A 7,500-nucleotide genomic window follows, 5' to 3' on the forward strand; every position below is an offset into this window, starting at 1 on the left:
ATATATTGTTTGTATTATTATATGATCGAACGCCAACGCATCCATTTTCAGTAATCCATTTTCTATTATCTATCTATCTATCTATCTATCTATTCTATCTATCTATCTATCTATCTATCTATCTATCTGTCTGTCTGTCTGTCTGTCTGTCTGTCTGTCTGTCTGTCTGTCTATCTATCTATCTATCAATCTATCTATCTATCTATCTATCTATCTATCTATCTATCAATCTATCTATCTATCTATCTATCTATCTATCTATCTATCTATCTATCTATCTATCTATCTATCTATATATATATATATATGCATATATATATATACTAGCAGAATTGCCCGGCGTTGCTCGGGGCTGAATTGCTTGAAAGTACTGTTATGATTGCCCTGGATTATGATGATTATTCAGGCAAATATTGATATAAGCTTACGGTGGGAGATAAGGACTTAACGATCAAACGTGTGCCAATTGCATTGTTTTGGGGGAACCAAATTTCTGATGAGCATATAGGAGCAACCAACTTTAAGTTTGAGAAAGTGTGGTGGTAGTCCGGGGTGCTCAAAGGAATTGAGTACCTCTATTGGATAGTTGATGACGTCCTCTGGGTCAGGAGTTGTATCGATAGACTGATATACATAGACTTCCCCAGGAATGAGTTTAAGCATTCATCATCATTAATATGGTGAACAGTTTTATTCCTCGGGGCCAGTATAGCCTTTTTGCCAATCCAATCCTATCTGATAATTAGCTTGTAGATCTGGGACACACTGCATCTCTGAGATCAGAAGGCGTCCTTAACAATGGTACAAATGGAATCGATGGCAATATTACCATTTTCATCCCCTGGTATTTTGCCTTCGCCAAGTGCAAGGAGGATGTGAGGAAATGCTGCTGATGTGATATTACGTCGCATATGAGCACGCATATTGGTGTGAAGTTTGAGTTACTTCCCTTTATTTAAAAAAAATGCATTAAAATGAAAAAAATGATGGTAAATTATTTTTAAAATCATAGACTCATCGTAACGCGCGCTAATACCCAGAAGGGCTCGATATGAATCACGACTATAAGATACCCGTTTTGGTTAAACTGCAATCGCAAAATGTGGGAGTAGTTAGGAATCTAAATCGGAGTAGACAGACACACAACCTTTCTTTTATATATAAATATTTTCGTCCTAAAAAACTTTGTATGGTTACCTCTATGGAAATATATACACGCACATTATACATGCATGTGTGTATAGATGAATATATAAATACATTTAAATATCTATATACACTTTTGGGCGATCTTTTCTGTTCTTAGAGATAACTTTAGATCTTATTTTCGTCCTAAAAAACTTTGTATGGAGTGAATGGTTACCTCTATGGAAATATATACACACACGTTATACATACATGTGTGCATAGATGAATATATAAATACATTTATATATCTATATACACTTTTGGGCGATCTTTGTGCTACTTAGAGATAACTTTAGATCTTATTTTCGTCCTAAAAAAATTTGTGCGGAGTGAATGGTTACGTGTATGGAAATATACACACACATTATACATACATCTGTGTATAGATGAATATATAAATACATTTAAATATCTATATACACTTTGGACGATCTTTCTGCTACTTGTATATACTTTAGATCTTATATTCGTCCTAAAAAACTTTGTATGGAGTGAAAGGTTACCTCTATGGAAATATATACACACACCATTATACATACATCTGTGTATAGATGAATATATAAATACATTTAAATATCTATATACACTTTTGGGCGATCTTTCTGCTACTTGGATATAGGTCTTATATTCGTCCTAAAAAACTTCCTGTCACATCACTCACGCACACGCACACACACACACACACACACGCACCATCACACACACACACAACACGCACACACCCACACCTCACACACACGCACACACACACGTTAGCTTACAATTTTATTTATATATTTGCGTGTCTTTGTGTGTAAAGAGGAAGTGGCAGAGTGAAAGAGTCACTCAGTACAAAAAGTGATTACTTTCACTTTATTCGTTGCACACTGTGTGTGTGCGTGTGCGTGTGGTGTAGGCCACACTAAGAAAAGCATTTGACATATACACCACAATGTGAGTTTTCTCTAAATTTTGCTTATTTGGGGTTGAAATTTTAAAAACTGGACCTGGCACGACCCGATGCATTCTACTCTTAAAAATGCTAGGTAAATTGTAAAATTAAAGTGTTTTTTAAAACTTTCTTCTTTAAACTTAAAAAAAATAATTTTTGACTTTTTTTCCCCCCATCATCTACGTTGGAAAATACGGAGATTAAGAATATGGAAAAATTAAACACAAATTCAAATTTTAATTTCAGATTTTTTATGAAAAACTCCGACCCAAAATCCCCAGCCATCCCGCTGTCTAAATGTGAAAAATGAACAGTTGTTTTGAAAGTAAAAAAAAACCCTTTAATTTCAAATTAATTACTTTGTCATATTACTGCGGGAAATTACTCTGAAAGAAATCTTTGCAGAAAGGTGAGTAAATTGATTACATTATGTTAACGCAGTTTTGTGAAAATTGGTTGTTATTTCTAGTATGTGGATAGCCTGCTTGAAGGCGCTTAGTTTTCCCCTGGGGCTGGCCAGATTGGAGCAATCTCGAGTATAACCAGCCGAAATTGCAAAGATAATCTGGAACTCGACTGAGGAAAGAAAACTCCGAATTACCGTCCTTGTTTTCTTTGTTTCGTCTGTCTGGGTTTTTTGTTTTTCCTTTTTTGTATCACCTAACTGTCTGGATGTTTTGCATTCTTGTTCCATTTTTGTATTTTATATATGGGTTTTTTGTAGCTATTCATTACATATATATTTTTACATGAACAGGATCAGTTACGATCAGGGCGTATCAAAGTGAAGCATAATAATGGCTGTACAGTCAACTACAAATTAATAGGTTACCAATCCAGGAAGTTCACTGATGTCTAGTAATCTGCATCTCCGAAATTGGAAAGAACATATTGCTACACACACACACACACACACACACACACACAACACACAGACACACACACACACACACACACACCACACACACAGACACACACACACACACACACACACACACACACACACACACACACACACACACACGTTACTTAAGCATGCGATGACTGCCTATTTGAGACGTGGTAGTTCTTTTCTCTCTCCGTTTTTTCCCCTTGTTTATTCTTTCTGCAAAAGAGCACATACCTGAAAGGTGAAAAAAAAAAAATGAAAAAAGAAAAAAGAAAAAAGACTTCCCAGCTATTTGCTAGAACTCATTTATAGCTGTTTGGACTGGAGTAACGTGAAATGAAGTGTGAACACAAAAAAACCGCCATTTTAGGAAGTGCGAAAGCACGACCTTTCGATCATGGGTAGATAATCATAACCACTAAGTCACGCGCCTCCAAGTTTGTATAAGATACGGATCAATATAGGAGTCGGAAGAAATAGAAAACTTATGATTTTAGTCCTGATACTTATACTATCGGTGTGTGTGTGTGTGTGTGTGTGTGTGTGTGTGTGTGTGTGTGTGTGTGTGTATGTGTGTGTGTGGCATTAATATGTTCTCTCCAATTTCAGATACAGATTACTAGACATCAGTGAACTTCCTGGATTGGTTACCTATTAATTTGTAGTTGACTGTACAGCCATTATTATGCTTCTCTTTGATATGTCCTGATCCTAACTGATCCTCTTCACATAAAGGTATATATGTAACGAATAGCTTCCTAGATTCTTTGCCAGGATTCGAAACCTAGCCCCGACTTTCTCTATCTACTCTCTTCTATTGTTCTCGGCTTTTAAACTAGGGAATTTACGAGAGCTAACTATCAAGCTTAGATATGTTCTGTTGTTTACGTGACTATTTCAAATCAAACAGATAGGAGACGGAGAATCCGTTATTTAGCCTGATCTAATTTAATTAGGAGGAAATATAAATCTAGAACCCAAATTCAGTTATTGCACCTTACGTTTTGGTGCTGACCTAAGAAGCACCTTGCGAGAGATTACACACCTTTCACCCTCTCTACTGGTCAGCACAAGTAGATTCTTTTACTTTTCCTCTCTCACTTCTTCCACCCGTCTTCTAGCAGTCAACAAAAGATGAATTTAACTACCTACAGAGTGGACAACGAAACTGAAAATAATCCGTGTCCAGTTTGTATTAAAATCTACGTATGTAACACCATCCACGGCTGCACCCATGTGTACAGGTGCACTTACATATATCATACATACATAGAGACACGCACATACACTTGTATATTTTCATTCATAAATTGCATATATACCTCCGTACATATACATGTATACTTTCAAACACATATATGCATGCTTACACACACACACACACACACACACACAGACCACACACGCACGTGGTTCCAACTTGGTTGAACGGTTCAGAAGTTCGCTTTACAATCACGAGGCCTCAAGTTTGACTTGAGATCACCTGAGCTTAGGGTCGACTCAATCCATGTGGGATCTAATTTTTTTTCAATCGCAAAATATGCATTTTTCAAAAGACAGTAAAAATTCTGAGAATTGGCTATAATAATGTAGTTTTCCATTCTAATTGCTATGAAGGTTTGATGTAGTGGAGAAAAAAAATTAGAGGAAAAAGTTAGAGGCTTAAAAATCGAAAAACTCTGTATTTTTAGCCAATAGTGAGACAGAAATTTTCTGCGTTTAGCAGAGCTGTATCAACTTTAAGGTTGTACCGTGTGAAATTTATAGTTTAGCGCCTGTGAAAAGACCGCTCCAGTGTAGGTTTCTAAATAAACTGAAATACCTAATAAAACCAACAGGTATCATCTTACTGTTTCTTTTGTCTCTTCATTCATTGTATGTTTTTATTATTATTTTTTAATTTGTCACATTAATATATTTGTCTGCATGTGTTTATGCGTATTTCAGTATTATGTATATCTGTCATGTATTTGTGTACATCATTAATATATAAGTGCGTTGCGCGCGCGTGTGTGAAAACTTCAGAGTTGAGTAACGCTTTCATGCTTGGATTTGTAAACTACGATAAGAATAACAGGTTAATATAAAGACTGACTCCCGTTAAGAAAAAAAAAAAACGTAACTTGTTAGTTGTTAAAAACCATGCAGAAAACGAATATGTAAAAAAAAAAAAAACTGCGCAAACAACGTGGGGGGAGGAAAATTCATGAGATCCGACTTTTCCCTCATTACTTCGAGGAAAATGGATATATTAATGAAATTTTATAGAAATACCGTTCAAATGGCACAAATTACGATTATAAAGAAATTTCTGGGGAAAAATCTTTCCGAAGGGGTGGGTAGAAGACTGTCGGAAAATTCACACGATCCTTTTGTTTTTTCCCTCATAACTTTCAGGAAAATTGATATCTTTCAATGAAATTTTACAGAAACACCTTTCAAACAGCATAGATTACGATTGTAAAGAAATGTATGGGGAAAATGTTTTCTGAAGGAGTGGGGAGAAGACTGTCAGAAAGTTCACACGATCCGTTTTTTTCCTCCCCATAGCTTTCAGGATCTAGTTTAGCGCCCGGTTATCAAAACGTTTTTTTTTTTCACCGGATTCCTATGTTTTCGAAGACGGAGATACCGAATATGCAAAAAACCACGTTTTCAAAATTTTAAATTCCACCCAACCCCAAATTTTTAATTTTTAATATTTTTTCGAATTTTCTTTTCAATCTATGTGGGGAAAAAACGGAGATTAAGAATATGGCAAAAAAAAAAAAACATCTTTATTTAAAAATTTTTATGAAAAATTTAAAAAATTGATCAACTCCCTCCCCGCCATCCCATTTCGCTATCTAAAAGTGAAGATGAACGGCTGTTTTGTCCGTTTCCGCATGCGTAGATTTATAATGAAGCAGCAAACGGATCATGGCATGTGAAGCCCTCATCACGAAACTCGATATGCTAAAAATAACAAAAATTGGATCTTGTGAATTTTCCGAAAGCCCTCTCCCCCACCACCCCCACGTTCGTACGTTCGTTGGTACAATTTTTTTTTTTCATATCGTTTTCTACACAGTTTTTAACACCCAGCAGGCTGTTTTTTTAAAATTTTGTTTTTGTTAACGGGAGTCAATCTTTATACTAACCGAATAACACTGGTCAACAAAGAATTTGTCCTAAGAAAAAGAATACTTGTATCTTACACGTTTTTTGCATGTAGAATTCAAAAATAAAGTTAAATTATCTGTATTAAGTTCTCATATTCCATTCCCCTTCAAAATGCCAAGGAACTGTATAGACATTGCAAATATTGAAAAATATGTAGAATATTAAGGCAATTGTCGAAAAATATCTATAATAAAATTCTAAGTGATAAATATAAATTTTTATTAAAACAAAACATGCGGGTGAAGTAAATCTCGTGGTGTGAAGAATGTATTTCTTTATTACCCACAAGGGGCTAAACACAGAGGGGACAAACAAGGACATACAAACGGATTAAGTCGATTACATCAACCCAAGTGCGTAACTGGTACTTAATTTATCGACCCCCAAAAGGATGGAAGGCAGAGTCGACCTCGGCGGAATTTGAGCTCAGAACGTAACGGCAGACGAAATACGGCTACGCATTCCGCCCAGCGTGCTAACGTTTCTGCCAGCTCGCCGCCTTCGTGGTCTGAAGAATCAATACAACATGCGGGTGAAGTGAAATATAACACAATGTGCGGTTGTCATGGTAACAAGCTGTTAATGCCTCGCTGTCTGTTGATTGGCTAAAATTCTCCAAATTTTCCAACTTTAATTTACGAGATAAAGTAACTGGTTGATCGTAATCCGAATTCAGAGTTGCATCGATACAACAACATCAAAGGGGGCTTATTTTACGAATGAAAAAGACTAGATCTGCCATGTGAGTAAAATTGGGTTGACGGAAACTGTGCGGAAGCCCGATTTGCAAATTGTACCAGTAACTGAAAACTCCAATCTTTTCACGTCAGTTCCATTTCCCACGTTCATTTGGTGTAACACGTAGGATACTCAACCAGTTTGATGTTGATTCACTGAGCGTGCAGTTCATTTGATCGAACAACTAAACATTGATTTTGCTGGAGAATTACGTTAAAGTTGCACGTATCTGTGGAATGGTCACAGCTGAATACTCATCTTCGAAACCAACGGAGATCCATTTTATCCAGAATTCCTTAACCATAAACGGAGAGATGCCGCAGAATGGTGTCCGAGCGACAAAGGTCGTGTGGCTGCACCACAAAATTTAAAAGTGGATACAATCGCTTTGTATGACTCGATCATAATGAAAATATCGCAATGATGCTAATTTAACTTCGTAATTAAAATTCACATTTTAAGAAGCACTTAATTGCCATTCTCTTACTTAGCCTTCACTCCCAAATCATCCAGTAGTTGTCTCCACTTGTATTTTGATGTGAAATTATTGCGATGTTCAGCAGCAGCGGGGAATAAATAGTTGTTCCTAGCT

At 36.2% G+C, this 7,500-nt stretch overlaps 1 protein-coding gene across 8 annotated transcripts in view; it reads left to right on the top strand.

The window, feature by feature from the left end:
* Positions 1 to 7,435: 7,435 nt before the first annotated feature.
* LOC115217102 overlaps positions 7,436 to 7,500 on the top strand; it is a 48,239-nt gene continuing 48,174 nt past the window's right edge. For 7 of the 8 annotated variants that reach the window (XM_036507710.1, XM_036507709.1, XM_036507711.1 and 4 more), the window contains exon 1: positions 7,438 to 7,500. This exon is cut by the window's right edge and continues 283 nt beyond it. The gene's annotated coding sequence lies outside the window, so the exon portion shown is untranslated. The other variant, XM_036507707.1, reaches the window with a different exon arrangement.

This window comes from Octopus sinensis, linkage group LG11 (genome assembly GCF_006345805.1).
Source record: "Octopus sinensis linkage group LG11, ASM634580v1, whole genome shotgun sequence".
Taxonomy (NCBI): Eukaryota; Metazoa; Mollusca; class Cephalopoda; order Octopoda; family Octopodidae; genus Octopus; species Octopus sinensis.